General features: G+C 36.8%; 1 pseudogene; it reads right to left on the bottom strand.

The window, feature by feature from the left end:
* Nucleotides 1-19,816: 19,816 nt before the first annotated feature.
* Nucleotides 19,817-21,226, bottom strand: LOC101564771 (annotated as a pseudogene).
* Nucleotides 21,227-21,590: the final 364 nt, after the last annotated feature.

Consider the following 21,590-nt stretch of genomic DNA (forward strand, 5'->3'; position numbering starts at 1 on the left):
TTCTAGTAGTGAGACCCTGAACACTCTGAAGACCCTTCCCTAAAATACAAAAATAAATAAATAAATTTATTATGAAGACAAGCATTACTGTCCATTTGAGATGGAATTGCAGTATATATATATATATATATATATATATATATATATATATATATAATAAAATAAAATATAAATATATATATATATAAAATACAACAGATTTATGGCTTTTGAAAGAATAAAATAAAACAAAATGACAATCTATAACACCTCTAGAAATTTTTACTGAAAATATGAAATGATTTTAGAGGTAGAAAAGTATTTAAAAACACTTTTAGTATGGAAAATAGCATGTTCATAAAAACACAATAACTGTAAATCCTCCACAGTTCTAGATAATTTACTTTTTTTTATAATTTACTTTGACATTCAACACAAAGCACAGTAAGGAGATTAGTCCTAATGAAATGTGTAGATAATTACCTAATTCCATAGGACCAGTGGCTGTAAAAACCTTCATTTTGACAATTACTCCAAAAACTATTCTTTTGTAGATAATAAATATTTAAAAGGAAAAACAAAAGAGAATTGATCTGCACATGGTCATGTGTTTTTGGATGGACACAGTGTAATGTGACGACCGATCTTTCTCTTGCGTGGGGACAACGTGTCATGGGAAAGCCAAGGCCTCTAAACTCTGAAGGTCCACAGTCCTTCTTCTCCAAAATCATTCTTCATACCTAACATTATATTCGTTATATTCAGAATGGGAAAAATCACTATTTCCCATAGCTGTCTTTTTCCTGGATTTCCAGAAGGATAATTCCCTTAAATACTAAATAAAACTAATGGTTTAAAAATCACACCGTTGATAAAGATGACTTAGGTATCTAAAACCTGTTCAGAATGTTCTCCACGAAACCTTCCTCAGTTCCTCAATTCTGTACACATGCCAAGGGCTGGCAATGGCTCAGGGGAATAAGCTTATGGTGACAAGCACGAGGGCTGGCACTTGGTCCAGGTACCAAGACAAATAAAGAAAGAATGCCAAAGTAGTCTGGTCAACAAAGTCCTTTTTCAGTAGAGGTATTAGGTAATAGGGCTGACAAATTTCACGTAGTGCAAAGTTTAGGGCATTCGAGAGAGAAGTTGTGATAGTCAGAGCTCATTTTTAGTCGAGTTTCCATTCTGTGTGGGTCTGATATAAGAATATGGAAATAAACAGGGTATTCTACTTGTTTCTCCTATTTTGCTATGTTTTATGAATAATCACATTTTCACTTGACACTTTGTGAAAATTATATTGATATAAAAATAAAAAAGATTGGAAAGAAAACAATCTATGCATTGGTTTCCCTGCTTCTAGCTGCAGTACAGAACAAATATATGATTTTCTAACAGTGAAAGTTGAATATCAAAAAGTTATTCCTAGATTGATGATTAAAGAACTATATTATGCTATGCCCTTCAGCTCTTTTGTTATTTTGCATATATATCAAGTGAATTTGAAATTTAATCCCTGTAATTACTATACATGGTATGAAATTTTTTCTCAATATTTTTCATGTTTGTGCTGGGACAAAACCCCATCCATCTGCTGGTCCATATGTTTTTATTTCTTATTTACTACTTGAGAGGAAAATGTCATAGTTGTTTTAAATTTTTATATAAATAAAAATTTCTAATGTATAAGGCATAAGTTATACATCAATGCTACTAATAAATGTTATTATTGAAATATTTTATTAATCAAATATCATAAAGCAACTAAAACCATGCAGAGACACCAAAATGCAGTCAGTTGAAATGAGTCTTTATAAATCTATCATTATTATTGTTTTAATGTAATAAAACTTGCATAATTTTTCTGTGCTACTTAGGACAATGCTCACTAATGACTTGAAGATCCTCTGCTTTAATGGAATTATAGTGATAAGGAAGACACCAATTCATTTGCATTATTTACAAATTTTCATATGGATGAAATCATTAAATACAAATAGACTAAAATTTTTCTCAAGGGATCAACATTTTAAATATTAGTATTACATAGCAACTTCAACATGTTATTTTAAGTGGTGATTTATAGACTTCAAAAAGAAAACCAGATATATTAAATATGAAAAAATTTAGTACCATACATAAAAATGTAACATCCAATTTGCTTAAATCTTTCATTGAAGTAGTCCTAGAGGAATAATATCTATCTTCATTAATCATGTAAAAATGGAAATGGAAAACATGCCTGTTGTAATTGGGTAACATGCCAGAACGGGATGTAAGACAAAGTTTAAAAAAATAAGAATTTCTTGTTAGTTATCTACAATTTTTTGTATGATACAGCATATGACTTCAAAAATTAGAATTCATTTTTATATAAAAACAATTCACTTTTATAAAACTATATCAATTGGAATACATCTATTACTTTAAAGTTTGAAAATATTTGTTAAAATGGCTTTACACTGACCCAGGTAATCTATCTGTGACAGACTAAGGCATGTAGAGGTGCGAGCTAAAGTGGTACTCAGGCTGGGTCTGAGTTCTTTGCTTTTAGCTTGGCAAATCTATTAGGAGAACTCCTTTTCCTGAGAGTAATTTTCTGACAATAAGAAAAAGATTGGAAGAGAAGAAGGGTGACTTCAAAGTGTAACTTAAAATTTTAAAAGTAATGAGTGTGATGACCTAAATTTTCTTAACTCAATACATTTTGTTAACTGTAATTGTTAGCACTGCTTGATGGATAGGATAACACAAGAAATAGATTACGCGAGTGAGGGAGAAGAGAGTAGGATTCACTTTAGCCTTATTTAGAGGTTAAGAAACTCACGATTAAATAAAGTGTTTCAGGACTTTAACTCAGACATGCCTACCACTGAGTTCCTGATACCATCCTCCACTTTTAAAGATAATCTTCTCACTAAAGACTGAACTGAATGTGAATTATGCTTGAGAGTGGGCAGGAAAGTGTATTTTGTGGATTTTTAAACAAGCTGAGTTGATGAAGCTCCTATATACAGGTAGGGCCAGTCAACTGGATGTGGAAATGCACAACTCATCTTAACTTCAGGCACAAATTTTAGTATCTCTACGTACAGATGATATGCAAAACTCTCTTACGATTAAGTTGGATGAACACATACAGAACTTATCAATTAAGATAATCCCATTTAAGTAGAACAAATCAACTTACAGTAATAATTACATGTTATTTGTAAGTATGCTTGCCACAAACAGGAAAATTAAAATTGGTTTTGAGCAACCGTGCAAATGTCTAAGCCGCGAGACCTCACGTAACATGTGTGGTAACTGGACCCTTCAGAAACACAATCAGGCCGAGGCAGGAGAATCCCAGTGAGTTCAAGGCCAGTCTGGGTGACATAGTGAGAGCTACACAAGCCTGAGCTACACAACAACCACTTGTCTCAAAAAAATCCAAACAAGAAAAAATAAAGTCAGTGCAAAAATATATAAATAAGGATAAGTCAAAACTATCATAGCACTGTCTTCTGAAAGGCAATAAAATATAAATCAAACGATTTCTATGTGAAGTTTGATTGTCCCTTGCATCAGGAGCAAATTAATAAAATACTGATAACATTATCAAGTTAAGATAAAAATTGGGTAATTAGTTCATTGAGTTTTTTTTTTAGGGGAATATTGGTATTGTTGATATGTGCACAATTAGGGATTAATTTAGACTCCTCAAGTTCATAGGTTGAGGCACTAACTGCGAACTGTGTTTGGATATTTGCACTTTAAGAAGACATTTCAGGTTAAATGAGAGAATGGGGTGGTCTCTGATCCAGAAATTCTTCTATCCTTATGAGAAGAAAGTCCTCTGGGAATGGAAATGCTTACATATCCTTGAAGGCACAGTCAGAATGTTGCTGTCTGCAAGCTGAAAAGAGAGGTGGAGGGAGACCCAAACTTTAGTGATCGTGCCTTGATTTGGCCAAGACAAAGGGAAGAGTTTCTATTGCTGAAAACCACTGGCCTGTAGAAGGGTGTTGTGGAAAACATAAAATAATAGGATACCAGTGAGTTTTTCTTCTCTCTCTCTCTCTCTCTCTCTCTCTCTCTCTCTCTCTCTCTTTCTCTCTCTCTCTCTCTCTGTATTTGGTTGTTGCAGGGTCTCACTACGGAGCTGGGACTCATGGTGATGCTCCTGCTTTCAGTCTCCCCTGCACTAGAATTACAGGTATGAGGCACTACACCCAGACTCTGGCTGGCTCAGCATGCCCTAGAGGCATGGCTGGCTTGGCATGTGGAGCAGGGGATCAAATCTTGGTCCCTGTGCTTTCCTCAGCTTGCCTAAGCAGGCGTTTTAGTCTGCTGAGCTATTTTGCCAGCCCCAAATATTTCTTATTCTTGCAATATTCATGTTGAAGTACTTATAGAAGTTATTTAGTGTATATCCCCCAGTGACAGACAGAGAGAGAATTTTGTGTATTTATAGATATGTGCCCCATTGCTTTTTTTTCAACTTGTTACATATTTTTCTGAGTAAAAAAAGATGAAAACAAGGTTATATAAGTGCGTCTCTTGTGTTCTTAAAGGACTGTTGGACCAAGTTTAGGATCATAAGTGCTGCTGATAATCTGTTGCTGCCTCAAGGAAAGCCAGATGACCTGGGAGAAAGGGACAGCCTAAGGGAAAGAAGTCAGCCTAGAGCAGAAAGGCCTTAGACCAAATCTGAGCTAGAGGAGCCACCAAGGGACTCGGTAAGTTAAGGACAGAAAAATGATTTTCAGTAGTGAGATAGGCCTCAGAGACGGGTTAGGTCAATAGTTATAATAACTTGGCTCTAACAAAGTGGAGAGTAAGAAAATGAAAATACTACTGACCCTGATTCATTTTTTCATTTGTTCGTTTGTTTGCTTTGTTTCAAATAATCTAATGTTGATGGGGAAGAAGAATACTGTAGCATATTAACTTCTCTGGTGGAACTTTCCTTATCTTTATAGAGGCAAATATTTTGCAGGCCTCAAATAGAGGATCAGTGTAGAACAATAAAGGAAAATTCAAAAGAAAAAGTCATAAGGATAAGTAATCCGATGGGTCGATATGACATCACATTGAATGGGACAAGAGCAGGCCTGATAATTCAGAGGACTAAAGAGCCTGCTTAGGCAAAGTGCAGCAGCTGGGATTCAATCTCCAGCATGCTGTGCAGGCCCCACCCCCCGGGGATATGCTGAGATGGAGACTGAGCCTGGTGGTGCCTGTAATCTCAGCATTTGGGAAGCTGAAAACAGGAGAATCACTATGAATCTGATCTACGTGGTAAGACCCTGAAGACCCTGTTCTAAATACAGAAAAGAAAACACCAAATTGAATGGCACAGCAATAATTGCCAATATGTAGTATGTAGTATCTTCTTCATATTGAAGATAAAACTGAATAATCAAAATATATGCACTCTATTAAGTAATAATACTCATCAAAATCTTTCTTTTTGCATATTTCTGTATATTCTGCAGCCTACTTAAAACATTAACTGTGAGACAGAAAATAAATTTCAAAGAGAATATAATAATCATCAGGATGTGAAACTGCAATGATTTACAGGGAATCATGAATAGCTATTATCAGGTCTGTCAAAGAGTTGAAAATTTGTCCAGACTATTTGATGTTGATTTTTGGTAGAATAAGTAAATACTACTGAAATGAAACAACGTGAATGCACATCAGCCAACAGTAAGAATAATGGCATGGATGGATTTAATTATTTGTATTCATTTTATACCCTATACTGGTAATTATTTGGAATAAGATTTCAATAAAGTAAATTTGTCACGAAGAAACTATTTTTGTTAGATTTTCAGTTGGTATGCTCTTGTCAGAGTCTTATTTAGTGTAAAATATTAAGACTTTAGACAGTATGGTTCAATGCTTTATTTTGGACTTTGATCACATAAAAATATTAGCCCTTATCACAAATAACATCATGCTGATCAAATCAATATGATTTTTCATTTAAGGTATTTATTAGTATATATTAATCATTGTGGTTTTAAAAGTTGCATCAACCCAATTAAAACCACACCCAGACATATAATAATCAAGATCCAGAAATTCAGCACAGGAACAGTATACTAAAAGGTGCTAGAGAAAAGAAACAGATCACATTTAAAGGAAAACCCATCAAAATAGTGGTAGATTTCTCTTTACAAACCATCAAGTCAAGAGGAGCATGGAGCAGGGGCCAGGGAGGTGACTCAGCGGAATAAGCACTTCCCTGGCAAGTGCAAGGGCCTGAGTTTAATCCCCAGTTCTACCAAAAAAAAAAAAAGAAGAAGAAGAAGAAGAAGAAAAGAGCATGGAGCAAAGTAATACAAGTCTTGCAAGAAAATAATTCCAACCTAGACTTATACACAAAACTCTCTTTTAAGTATAATGGAGAAGTGAAATACTTCCACGACAAAGAACAACTTAAGAATTTCATGATGACAAAGCCAAGCCTACACAGACTACTAAATGATGTTCTAGAAAGGGAGCCAAATGAACACAACTCCATAAATGAGAATGGGAAGAACCCATCAAATAGGGCAAACAATTAAACACAGGAGAATAAGAGGTATACAAAAGTAGTATTTCAGTTATTCTTTTGTGCACAGCAGAAAAATATTCCCATCAGCACACTCTACAAATGGACTTCTCCTGCACCCTATGGGGTATGATTCTATCTGGGTCTACAGGGTGGATTTTAAGGAAATAGCTGTAGCTCAGTCCCATAATTGACATCTAGCCACCAGTAAGATTAAGATTAATCAATATTCAGAAAATTAAATACTAATTAATTAAAAATTAATTAATTGGACACTGTCCAGGTCCACAACACACTAGAACTTTGTGTGATATCCCATCCCCAAACTGTTAGAAGTGCTGGTCATTTATTTACCATGCTAGTATTTATCTTACATTTTATTTTTAGTACTTCTTTACTATCATGAAAACTTTTTCTTAGTTCAATTGTTTTGAAACATTTAATTTTTAATTAATTAGTTTTTAATTTTCTGAATATTGATTAATCTTAATTTTTTAAGATTTATACTATATCTTTGATTTACAATTTATTTAAAACACATGATATGATATCTTCTCCTAGTATTAGAAACTTTAAAAAGTGTATTTCTATTTTCCATTGACTTTATATTATTTCTTCCCTCTCTTTTATACACACACACACACATATGAAAAAAAATGTGTACAACCCAACATAAGTTTAGTACTGTCTCATAGAAATCTTTAATGACTTTTTAAATAAGGGTTCATCTAACGTATTTTCTATAGTTCTGCATAACTATCATTTTGAGACCTCTTTATTGTTTAAACAGGAGCACAATGCAACTTCTCTTGCCTTTTGAATTATGCTCTTTGTTATTTCCTATATGCTATGCCTGAAAGTATTAAAATATTTCAAATTTGTATAACTGGAAAATATTTTACTTTTAGTTTTCAAAGGTATGTTTGCTAAGTATAAAATGAAGAGAGGACAGATTTTCTTTTCTTTCTTTCAGTCCTTTAATTAGTCTAGTTTCTTACACACTTGGTCTTTTTTTTTTCTTTCTAATGTGGAATAAGATGCTATATAATTTTGTTCTTCCATAGCTAATATTTTTATGTATATGTTTTAATGCTTTTTTATTTACAATAAGTTTTGGACAATTTCATTGTTTGTATCTTGGTATGATTTTATTCAAATTTATTGTGCAAAATTTTCATTTTTCTTGGAAATGTGGTGTTATAAGTTCAACTAAATTCAGAAATTTTAAATCTTTAAATATTTATTGCCTACCCATTTCTACTTTGAGAATTCTAATTATATGAATATAAGTTTCTTGATTTTGACACAGCATGAACTATTATATGACTGATCTGTGATTTCTTTCTTCTTCATTTTCATTTTGGACAGATTTTATTGTTATGTTCATCTAAGTTCGAAATAATCTATTTACAGTGTGCAATCTTTTAATCTCATGTAATGTATTCATGTCAGAAATATTTCTTTAAAAATAGCTTTCCTACATCTTATATCTTTCACATTTCAATATATGTGTACAATTTTTAATTATTGATTTTTCAATAAAGTTAATGAAGAAAAAAGAAAGCTCAGTGGTATAAGCCCTTGCCTTGCAAGTACAAGGACCTAGGTTTGATCTGTAGTACTACATTTTGTGCTGGCCCCAAAAGCCAAAATCTGGCATGGTGACACACACTTGTAATCCCAGCTCTGGGGAAGGCTAAGACAGGACGATCACTATGAGCCCAAGCTCCATAGTGAGACCCAGTTACAAAAACAGTTATTCTGATGTTCAGAAATTCAAAGAGTATAGGATAAAACCTACATATATTGCTGAAGGTCAGACAATATTATGGAAAAATGAATTTGGTTTAAGAAGAACTAGAAAATGATTTAAAAGTTGTCTACTGTGTTACTAACAATCACTGTTAGTTTCATTGACAGATTCAAAAGGTAATGAGCAGCCCTTGTTGCTCAGCTCATTGATATTTCAAGTTTGCTGTGACACCTTTGATTTTATATGAAATTTTTGAACCATCGATTTTGTGTGTGTGTGTGTGTGTGTGTGTGTGTGTGTGTGTGTGCAGGGTCTCACTACACAGCTCGGACTCATAGTGATCCTCCTGATTTGTCCCTCCCTAGTGCTGGGTTTATAAGCACATGCCACCATGCCCAGACTCCATCACAGGCTCAGCATGCCCAGGGGTGGGGTGGGCATGACATGTGGTGCGATGGATTGAATCCTGGCTCGTGTGCTTACCTAAGCAAGCACTTAGTCTGCTGAGCTATATCGTTAGGCCTTGAACTATTAAATCTTGATAGGAATGAAATTTATAAAACATGTGTTAGGCAAAAACAGATTTTTACACTTGTTATAAATTTACTGTAAATATTTTCTGACTCCCTCTTTCACTTAGCTGCCTTTGCTGCTTTCAGGAGGCAGAAGATCAAGGTGCAAACCAAACGTAGATTGTTGTTGCCTGAGTCCAGATGCCACTCCTGAAAGCCTCATGTGGTCATGGATGGGGAGTTTCAACAGTGGCTAGAGCAGGTTGTGTGATGGTTGATTAAGGGTGTGATACTGGGAAGAATGGTGAGAATAACAGAAACCCTCCCTCAAGTATGGGTGGAGCCAACTATAGGTCAGTAGTTTGGAATGGAATATAAGGGGGGAGCAAAGAGTCAGACTTGTTGCTGCTGTCGCAGCTGCCTGCTTACCGCCATCTGCCTACCTCATAATTAACTCTTTCTTCTCCGTGGTGCCCCTTTGTTATGCCGTGCTGTGAGAACCAGCTGACTATGGACTGAAACTTTTACAAACTGTGAGCTGAAATCTTTCCTTCTTTAACTCATGAATGTTGTGTATTTTTTCCCAGCAAGAAGAAGAGTACCATAAGACATGGACTTCATTAAGATTTGGAGACATTCAGTTGTTAGTTGCTCAAATGTGTCACTCAAAAAGAATTTCCTATCACTGCAGTATGTGCAAAATGGAACATTGTTTTAGATAATGTAGTTCAGAGATACAGAAGATAGAATGAGATAAGGAAGGTGGCCTCTAATCCAGTATCATGATGTCTGTAAAAGAACAGAAGAGAGATGGAGGCACTACCTCGAAAGAGTTACCACTATTCCCTAATGGAGACAGATTTTTTCAGTGAAGTATCTAGCAAGCTGAGTTCTGACAAGGAGTGTCAGTGATGTTAGCAATATGAGAAACTAAAAGAAAGACATGAAACAGATTCTTCCCTGGAGTATTTAGAAATGTTCCCTGGAGCACCGCTGATTCCTTGAGTTTGATCTTGCATTGAGAAAAAGAAAAACTAACCAAGCACTTGCATTGCCTATAATGTGGTAGTAAATATACAAATACTGACACATTCCTACAATGTAATACTACTAATCAAAAAGATAATCAATAGTATTGGTAATTCTCAAAATGACTATGCTATATTAAAGAACAGTTCCTCTAAATACTTCACGAAATAGGGCTGGCCAAATAGCTCAGTGGATTAAAGCACAAAAGCAGGTACAGGAGCTGAGGGTTCCAACCCTGGGCCTGCCAAGCCAGCTCCACCCCTGGGCAGTGCTGAGACAGAGAGTGAGATTGGGCGTGGTGGCCATCCTGTAATCCCAGCTCTTGGGAGGCTGTAAACAGGCAGATCACTACAAGTCTGATCTAATGGTGAGACCCTGAACACCCTGTAGACCCTTCCCCAAAATACAAAAATAAATAAATAAATAAATAAAATTTTTAAAAATACTTCACAAAATCATTTGGAAATCAGTAAAGGATATAGTAAAAAAAAAAAAAAAGCTTTACCAGTGTCTGCATGTCTCAAAATGGAAGAATCAAGAGATATGTATTCATTTTCTGAAATTACAAGCAAGAACATACCTCAATTTTGCTAGTGATAATAATCATATCAAAATTATTAAGTTATAAAACTTTTAAAAAATGTGCAGCTTAGACCTTATCAGACCCAAAAGCTACAACTCTTGTTGCATAAGTCCTGCTTTACCTTGGTCTTAACCAGCCAGCAGAAAAGTATAAAAATGAAGTATAAGAAGTAAAGCCATGCTGTTGTGTTGAGCTGTGGGGGACTCAGGTCAACAATTTCTGACATTGCCAGTCAAGTGGAAGACCCGATACTATTATGGACTACTGGATTCTTTTAGAATATTTTGCTGAGTTAACATACCTATAATATTCAAATAACAGAACTTAGCAAAACAAGGGATACAGATGAATGTCCATTTTGTATCTGTGCTTTCAAAATGGGTAGGATAGATACATAGTTGCATTCTCTTAATGAATAGACTGATTTGTTCTAATAGTGTTTGTAAATAGGATATCATGTCCGCATCTTGGACAGCAATTAACCACAACGAAGAATATATGCAATGTGTGAATTATTGAAACTGTCCTACCAATTTGATTTGAAACTGTCTCATTGCTATTTGTTTCTCAATAAAATTATGGAAAAAATTTAAAAAATTAAAAATGTGCAGTTTATAATAGTTTATATCAAATACACTTTCATAAAAATATTATTAAAACATAAGTGAAATTTACATTTGTCAGACATAAACAAAAGATCAAAATGAGACAAATATCTTTTTCTTAAAATCCTTTGTTTACTGACTTATTTACTTGGTACAGGGTCTCACTACGCAGCTCCAACTCACAGTAGTGATCCCCCTCCTGTCTCAGCCTCCCAGTACTGGAATTATCCGTGGCCTGCACCCCCATGCCCGGCTTTGGTGGCCAGTGGGGCACAAGGCAAGCACTGCATGTGGTACTGGGAATCGAACCTAGAGCTTGTGCTTGCCATGCAGGCGCTTAGACTGTCGAGCTATCTCCCCAGCCCCGAACATGAGCATCTTAATAAAATGATTTACATGGATTTCAGAGGACACTAAAATCACTTGTTTGGATACTATCACTTGCTTTTAGAAGACAGATTCTATGTATGTAGAACAGTGTTTAGTAATGCATCATTAAACAATATTACGATTTTTAATGCAAGGCTGAAACTTTAATATGATCCATTATATTGTGATTCTCTAAGTGGAATGTACAGAATAGAACAGTAAACCAAAGCTTCTTCTGATACATTATTTCTTCTTGACATGTTTGTTGAAACTCTCCTCCAAAAACCATTCCAAGAAGTTGGTTGATTGGAAACTTTTATAATATTGTTAACACTAGCATATCTAATGAAAAATTAGCTATGTTAATAGATTAGTAACAGACTACATAAATCTTGAAAAGAAAAATCCAATTTTTAAAGGAAAGAAAAATCCAAGTTTTAAATATAGCTTATCCACAAGATTACTGAGACGAAACAATGTTCAAATCTAGGTATACATATTTTATGTGAAAATAATGTTGGAGAACTTCCTTTATGACATTTCCCATGAGGATTATTTCGTTTCCTTTTCTTATTCTGAGTGCATTATGAGTCATTAAGTGTATAATTTGGGTTTGTTCTATAGACTTTCTAGAAGAGAAATATCCTGATTAGTCAAAATGAATCTTATGGTTTTCCTGTGAATTACTTTTCCCCAAATGCAACTGTAGATTGGCACTTGAGTTAAAATTTATTCTTTTTTAAAAATTATATCAATCACTTTGTCAAGACCAATCTACTTGGGGAAAAGATCTACGTTTGTCCTGCAGTTAAAAGTACTAGTACCAGATGACTGAGTGGCTTACGATTTTCTCTGAGACACTGCTAATTTCTCAGTGAGTTCCCTTTTCACACAGAATTTTATGACTTCAATTATCAGACATTCAATATAGAAAATGTATGTTTTAAAAATAAAGTTGTCCTTGACGAACGCACATTTAGTATCTATTACATAACCATAATGCAGGAAGCTAATTTTCAATCCTACCGCATGGCTCATGATGTTTTAGTATACTTCAATTGTTTTGTTTTCTTAAAAACTCATATGTAAAAAGTAACGTGACTAGGGCCTGGGAGATAGCTCAGTGGCTTAAGTGCCTGCCTGGCAAGTGCAAGGTCCCATGTTCAATCCCTGGTAGCTGGAAAAACAAAAGTAACATGACTATTGTTTGTCCTTTGCCTTTAAGGACCAACACATAATTACAATTCTTCTTTCCAGACAAAATATTTATGCATTTCTTATAGCAGTTATTATAGCCCTTCCTTTGTGAATAGAAGGCACTTTGCGTTCATTTGGATTTCTGCTGAAAGCTATTGTACAGTGTACAAAATTAAGTTCAGTAGATAGATAGATAATCTATAAACTTGTAACTGTGCTTTCTCTAAGCGAAACATATCTCCAGAAGATTAAAGCCAACTGATATTTTGTTTTCCAGGTATTCAATTAAATGGGTGCATTTATTGCTAGTGAGAACTGACGTTTTCTTCACGGGTATTTTCATCCTCCAAAACTGGCCTCTCAAAAGGTCTCACACTGTGGTCCAGTCAAGCTCATCCTGTTACTTGTAACATTACAACTCAGTCGCGTTCTCATCACTGGAAACAGCCCTCGACACCATGGCGTCAAAGGGGAAGCGTTTTATTTTGACAGCTGTTTCAGTCTATTTTGGCAAAAAGCGGCAGCCACGACACGCAGTGAAGGCGAAGGTGCTCGCGAGGGCAGGGGGACGCAGGGCAGGGACCAGCCTGCAGCCGCCACAGCCGGCTTCTTTTTTTTTTTTTCAGAACCGGGAATTGAACTCAGGCCTTTGCGCTTGCCAGGGAAGCGCTCATTCCACTGAGCCATCTCTTCTGAGCCCATCAGTGGATGGATCCGCCGAGCAGCCCCCACACTTCAGAGTGCTGAAGGTCAGTTACAGTTCTAAACTACAGCAGAATTTACCAGCATACAGGGCCAGGAGATAGCTCAGTAGAAAGCGCCCCCCCAGTAAGCGTAAAGTCCGATCCCCAATACCAGAAAGAAAAAAAATCAGCATATAAATTTGAAATTACTTTATAATCTTTGTGATTTCTGTTTTCTGCATATAGTATAGATACTATATAGAAAGCATATATTATATGAATATTGCATGCATACCATATGTATTTATACATATTAATTCACAAATTAATAAATATGTATATGTGAGGGATGAATACGCAAAACAGTTCCCCCTTTCTGAGACCAGAATTCATAGAACACATGAGGTAATAAATAGAGAAGCAATGAGCATTTAGAAACATTATGTAGCTTTTGAAGTATTCATTAAGTAGAACAATACTGTAATTATCATTGTACAAATTGTATTGCTACACATCAGATGTAATGGTAGGTAGTGCACTATATTGAAGGTTTCGTTTGCTGGTATACTTTTCTGTATATATCATAGTTTTTAAATTAGAATGTGTTGTACATATTTGTTCCTGCTTTCTGTAATAAAATCAGTATTATGATGTCAAAATGTATTTTTTTTTGAAAAAAATGAGTGTGCAGGTATTTTTTAAAGTTTATGCTTTAGAATAAATAGTAATCATTCTCATTATTATTATTATTATTATTATTATTATTACTGAACTATATTACTGAAGTGATTTGCCAACATATTTTTTTCTTTCTTTTTTTTTGGGGGGGTGGAACTGGGGGATTGAACTCAGACCCTGCGCTTGCCAGGGTAGCGCTAATTCCACTGAGCCATCTCCCCACCCCGCCTTGCCAACATATTTTAGAGAGGATTTTTTTCTTGTCTTTTTGAGACGGGGCCTCACTATACATTTCACGATGAACTTGAGCCCATTTTGTAGCTCAGGCTGGTCTCACACTTGTAACAACCCTCCTGCCTCAGCCTCCCGTGTGCTGGGGTTATAGATGTGCACCACCATGCCCGGCCAGAAGCCGAATGTTTAAAATGGGATTTCGGTGAGTTTTGATTATATGTGTGAAAACACAACTGAAAATCTTAATAAAATTATAAATGAAAATATACTTTTTTAAATTTTAAAGTAATTAATTGGTCGCTACAGTCTTGCGATGCAGTTCAGACTCATAGTGATCCCCTACGTCAGCTGCCCTAGTGCTGGGATTACAGGTGTGGGCCATCACACCCAGTTTTGGAGGTGGCATGACATGAGCTTCCAGGGATTGAACTCACGTTCTTGCATTTGGCCCGGCAGGTGCTTAGATGACTGAGCTATCTCCCCACCTCTGAAAATCTTAACATCAATGGAGATTTGCAAGTTAAACATTTAAATATGCAGTTTTAAATACACAGAGTAATGTTCCTTAATAAAACACACTTATCATTTAATTGTTATTTATAATAGCTGAATTCTAAAAACCATTTCCATAACTGTTATCAATAGAAAATGTTGGTATTTATTTGAATCAAAAGCACAAAGATAGCAATACTTCAAATTACCATAGTGTATATTTAAATTTCAAAACTTATGTGAGATTTTAGCTGGAAAATTGATACACAATTATATAGACTTTATTATTTGGCAGTCTTTTATGCTACAGTGACGTATACACATACTGTCCTACGGATTCCAAGTTGCAAAAAGTACTCCAGGCCGCAGTGAGCATTAGCCTTCTGTTACTGGGCCTTGTGCTAAGGGAGTCGCGAGGGTCTGCTTCACTCTCGTCTGCGCCTCGGAGCTCGCCCAGGGCTCCTACAGAGACGCGGCTCAGCAGCCCAGCCGTGCAGTGTTCCTCCACTTCTGCTTCTGTCTCTAGAGTCATGTTTGGGATCCTGCTCCTCCTAAAGCGGGAATGTGGTTCTCTCCCCGAAAATAGGTTCTAGAAGCCTTGTTGTAAGAACAGTGACTGGGGGAAATAGAACTCAATCACTTACACCGTAAGGGTATCGAAAGCTTCAGTCTGCGTTTTTCATATTCATAGTCACTAAAATCTAAGAATGCTTTCAGATTTTTTCTCCATTTATGTAGGATATGTTCCTTTCTAAATTAAATGGCAAAATCTCATCATAATGCTTTGTTAACAATATAATTATTTTACCAATTTTCTTTTATGAAAATCATTTATTTATTGATGGTACTTTTCTTCTTTGAGGAAGAGGGATCAAACTCAGGCCCTCATACTTGGGAAGCAAGCACTTATGTCACTGAGATATTTCCTTTTCCTGGGGGTACAATTTTTTATTTGTGTAAAATTTTACTTATTCTGTTATAAAACAGTATAGAATTTAAAAATAAAAGATTCACATAACATCCTTTTCTTCAGATCAGAATCAATCCAGAATTAATGAATTTATAATCTGCAAGTGAAAACTAATCACAGTCTCTGAATTAATATAATTTATAATATTAGATAAATAAAACTTACTGTTCAAAATAATCGATTTTCATTGGAATGCACATTGGTTATTCTTTCGTATGCTTCTAATTCTAACATTTTATTACTTTTGGTATGCTTTAGAGATAAACTAAAACTTTTCTGCATCTGTTATCATCTTAAATAGTTTTCTCAAATTACATACAACAAATATTCCAAAGATTACAGAAGTATTAAATTCTCACAAACTGAGAATTATGCTGAGGTTTAGTGTGTTTTAATAACTCTATTTTCATTTATACAATATGCCATCAAATCACACATTATGTATAAATACAAATGCTGACTTATGTTACTGGTAAGTATAACAGAAAAGATAGTCTGTAAATCTGTTCGGAAAATCAGCTGTTTTTAGGCCTGGACTAAATATTTTTTGGTGTACACACAAAGAACCATTCACACAAAACAAAGCATCATCAGGACTTCCTACTGGTGCACTTACAGTATAACCAAATAAGTCATGCATTTCTTGTACCGTGGAATAATAAAAGAAAGATGGCGTTGGCAATGCTGACCTCAGTGACATTTGTTTTCTCAAATTTATCCTTTTGCCTGCAGCAGAAGTTCGTTGCAGTTTGTGTATTTGATGTATAAAGCATCGCATAAGCAAGAAAGCATTTTACAAGGTCAGAAATGAACCGAATCTGAACCTGCTGTTAGCATTCAGCAAAACACGCGGCAGATATTCTAGGATCATTTTTTTTTTTCTGTCACTTTGGATAAGATGCCATGAAACATACATAGAAAACGAACGCATAAATTCCTTTTCTGTGTGAATGCACTTTGCAATACAAAAAAAAAAAAAAATGAACTGTTGCCGATTCGCAGGAAGAATCTCACTGCATTACACCTTCTCAGACAACTGGAAATTCTAGCTGTAATAGAAATCACTTAGGAGAGTCTGAGTGGGCCTGTGCCTGGGAACGGCTATGTTAAGAACAAGGTGAGGTAGGTGGAATTGTAATCAAATTCCTTCACAGCACACAAGCACTGCTGTTTTCATTTTAGAATAAAAATATGCTAGTAATGCCAAAAGAAGATATGTGGCCATTTTTAAAAATTTCAGACCATTATTTATTCTCAGATTAGGTCAAAGATAATAATACTCTGTCAAGAGATGAAAATGAGTAAATTATGAACACTAGGTTATCAAGCATGCCAGATTGAAATAAGATAGTGATAAAAAAGGAAAGCATGGGGCTGGAGAGATGGCTCAGTGGTCTAAGGCACCTACTTAGAACAAGCTTGGCAAAGCATCAGGGACCGCGGTTCAATCCCCCAGCACCACATGCCAGCCAGCCCCGCCCCCTGGTGGGCTGAGCTGGCCACACACACACACACCCCTCTCTCTCTCTCTCTCTCTCTCTCTCTCTCTCTCTCTCTCAAATAAATAAAAATAAAAAAATAAAAATAAAATAAAAAAAGAAAGGAAAGCATGAATCCACCTTAATATATCTTTTAATGTACAAACAATTGAGTTTAAATTTTTACTTTCAAATGTACTTATAAACCAGGCATGATGGGTACACACTTATAATCTGAGCATTCAGGAGGATGAGGCAGGAAGATCACTGTGAGTTTGAGTTGGCCAGAGATACGTGGTGAATTTAAGCCAGGCTAAACTACATAGTAAGGCCATCTCTCAAAAATAAACAAATAGGGCCAGCCAAATAGCTCAGCAGAATAAAGTGCCTGCAAGCAGGCACAGGGGACAAGGGTTTAATGCCCAGACCTGCTGTGCTGGCCCCACCCCAGGGCATGCTGAGACAGCAATTGAGACTGGGCATGGTGTAGCACGCCTGTAATCCCAGCTCTTGGGGGTCTGTAAACAGGCGGATCACTACAAGTCCGATCTAGTAGTGAGACCCTGAACACCCTGTAGACCCTTCCCTAAAATACAATAAATAAATAAATAAAATAATTAAATATTGCTTATTGACTGAGAACATATTCAAAAACTTTTATGAAGCTTTTTGAGATACGTAGTAGTCAATGGTCATCCTACTGTACAGTAGGGCCATACTTCTTATTACTAACCTAAATTTGGTAACTGTGCCTCAGAATAATAGTTGTCACCTTTAGTCAATTAAGCAACTCCTGAGGGGTGACTGGAATGTGCGGGTCCCACGCTTACTGCTGACAATCTTACATAAATATGCTGCTGGAAGATGAGGCCTGGACAGCTGGAAAATACTACATGGAGACTAAGGCAAGGATCTATAAAGCTCAGCAGGGAGAGCAACTACTGATTGTCCTCTAACTACAGCTATGATCTCCTTTCGAATAATGATCATCACACTGGTTACAGGCTTAGGTCACACTGGCTTCTTCCAGCTTCCTAAGAAACTTGGTTACATTTAGCTGGGGAAATAGCTCCGTGGTCTAAGTGCCTGCCTGGCAAGCACAAGGACCTGGGTTTGATATCCAGTACCACATGTCTAGCTGGCCTCGGAATACTGGGAGGGTGGGTGTTCTGGCCACGAAACCAGGCATGGTGGTGCACACGCCTATAATCCCAGCACTGGGGAGGCTGAAATAGAAGGATCTCTATGAGTCCGAGCTACATAGTGAGACCCTGTACCCAATAAATAAATAAATAAATAAATAAATAAATAAATAAAATTACATGCAAAATGTTTCCCTTTGCATCCGAGGCGTACATTGAGGTTAGAATCACAACAGTAATATATCAGTTCTGCTGCCAATGTCAAGCCAGCACATTTAACCAGTGAAAAGATTAGAATTGTTTGGAATTTCTTGCTCTACTGTCATGTCTATTTACCTATTCTATGAGCAGCGATAAAATGATAGTTTATCTTCCAGAAAAGAAAAATGAGTTCCAGGTGGCTGTCATAAAGTAGTTGTCTTCCTGTGTCCGGTTTATTTCATTTAACATAACGATCTGCAGTTCATCATCAAGCAAAGTGTAGGATTTAGGCCTTTGCTGTGCCTGCGTAGAACCCTGTTGCGTGGATCTGCACACGGCTTTAGCCGCTCTCCAGCTGTCCACTTCTTAGCCATCGAGGCAACACTGCAGTAAGCAAGATAGTGCAGAAGTCTCTGCAGCACACCAACTTCCTTTTGAGGGGGCGTTATACCTACCAAGGTATGGGATTGCTATATCTTGTGATAACGTTATTTTTAGTTTTGGAGGAGTATCTGTGCTCTCTTCTATCACGATTGTACTAGTAAGCCCTCACTCCAGGGCGGCATGTGGGTGGCCTCCCACTCACATCTTCATGGCTGCTTCGTGTTTGCCACCTTGTAGACTTGGGCTGCTGCTGTTAGGTGAGATGAAAACCCCACTGTGCTGGGATCATGCCCTTACCTCACGTACCCATTAACCCTTTGCATGGCCTCTTGGACCGATAGTCAGTGGTATCGCCCATATTAAATGGAAACGCTTCCTTTTACTTTTGGGCTTCTGGAGTTTCATATTTCCTTTGGAAAATAACTTCTTGTCAAATGAGTTGCATTTAGAGTCATAACAAAGATACACTACCAAAAGCATGTATACTATCACACAGATATACAGAGGGCATATTAGTTTGTAGTTAAAGACCAAATGCGGTGTTCCCTCACTTATCCTGGAGGTTATGTTCTAGACGCCCCCACAATAAGTGAAAATCAGTGAAGTAGCAATGATACATAGATATATACTTTATAACCCTGCCCACAGTTTTATAAATCTTTTTCACACTTGTAAAAATGCTTCTAATGTTCTTGACCAGCTTGTAAACTCATAAACTTATGTAATTTTAACAACATACGTACTGTACAATGATGCAAAATCCCACGATAATAGCAAAAAATACAAAATATAATCATTTAGATAAATATTTTGTTTGTTTGTTTGTTTGTTTGTTTGTTTGTTTGTGAAAGAGCACATTTTGCTGGGAAGTGGAGAGCAAGCAGCAGATGACCACAGACAAAGGCCGTCCAGTAGGCATCCTCTATGTCCTACTGGAAAAGACACACCATGTTACAGATAAAAACCAACTGTCTCCCTCAGGGCACCTTCCCAAATCTCAACCTTCCCGGGGGCTGAGCACAGTCCCAAACACTTGCCTGAAGGCAGCTGTGCTTCATTAGAGATACAGCCCCTTGGGGAGGACCTTCCTGTTTCTTATAAAGAGCATTTTCTTTAGATTTCTTGGCGTCTTAATTTGTTATTTTCATTCTATTTTCTCTCAACACCATCGGACCAGCTTCTGTACAGATCACCTTGATACCAGCACTAGAGAGATCCTCCTTTGCCCTGGTCAGGCCGTCGAGGGTGACATCATCAGCAAGCGTCACCCTGCTGGTGTGAATCTGAAAGATGTGCTTCTTGGTCTTTGCATCAGGCAAGGGCAGCTCGATCTTCCTGTCTAGGAGGCCTGGTCTGATCAGTGCTGGGTTTGAAATTTCTATTTGGTTCATGGCCATGATAACTTTCAGGTCTCCTTGTGAATCGAATACATCCAACTGGTTCAACAGTTCCAACATTGTTTGATGAATTTCTATCTCACCTCCAGAGTGTGAATCATATCTTTTCGTCCCAGTGACATCATTTTCATCAATAAACACAATGGATGATGCATATTCTTCAGCAACTCAAAAATAATTCCCATACAAATTGGTGCCTATTACCCAGTTACTTCTGAATAAGTTCAGAGCCAACCGCTCTCAAGAAAGTGGCTGAAGGTTGGTGGTTTGCTACTGCTTTGGCTAAAAAGGTTGTACCTGTGCTGTGCCAGGTGGACCACAGAGAATGACCCCTTTAGGGGGCTTTGTACTCATCTCTTCGTGGCATTCAGGATGGGGGAGAGGAAGCTCCACACATTCCTTAATTTCCTGGATTTCATTGTCCACCCCGCCCAGGTCAGCACAGGTTTCCTGGGGGGCCTTTTCCTCCTTCATCACTGTGCCTAGAGGCTCTGTGTCATCCATCAGCACCCCGATCACAGCATGCACCTTGTGGTTGAGTAGGACTAGCAGCCCGGTTCCAGCAGATACTTGTCCACTAAAGAGAGGAAGCTGACATGGTGTTCTGAGCCCACAGTTGTAGACACAATGGCATGATTGTCATCAATGACCTCTTCCAAGGTTCCTACTGACACTGGGGTCCCCCTCAGGTCACCTACCTTTGACCTTTCCCCCTCTTGCTTTTCTTCTAATGGTTTCATTTGTTCCTGATTTCTAATAAATTCTTCCTCCATGAGAAGATAGTTTTAATTCTTTCTAACTTGGTGGCTTTAAATGGCACTGAGTGTGAGGAGTCGCCAGTGGACATTTGCGGGCAGCATCTGGTCCCTTTAGTTTCTTCTTCTTCTTCCCCACTGCAGTTGGTACAGGAGGCTCACATTTCTTTTTCCTGTCCTTGTCATGCTTCTTACCGCCTCCAGGACCATGGCCACCACTCTGACATTGAGCCATCTGTCTCAGCCACTCTGGGCACTGCTCTAGATCAATATTTTTTGAAAACCCACAAAACAGGGAGTCTGCAAAAGTCAAATCGCACAATAATGAGGGACTACTGTAGTGTGAATATTTTTTTAAGCAGAGTGGAGATTTGTGAAATTGCATATTTTACATAGCTACAAATTAAACACAGTTTAAGAGCATCCTTGCATTTCTTAATCTTCATTTTACTTTTCTAAAACTTAATTTTATAGTGATTAATTATTATTTCCTAACTATATTCCTTTCACTGTGGTGATATTTTAATCATGCAGTGCAGATTACTTCGATTAGTTTTTCATATTTTTATTATGCCAGGCTCTCAGTTTTCTTCCTAGTC

Source organism: Octodon degus, unplaced genomic scaffold (genome assembly GCF_000260255.1).
Source record: "Octodon degus isolate 3935 unplaced genomic scaffold, OctDeg1.0 scaffold00143, whole genome shotgun sequence".
NCBI lineage: Eukaryota > Metazoa > Chordata > Mammalia > Rodentia > Octodontidae > Octodon > Octodon degus.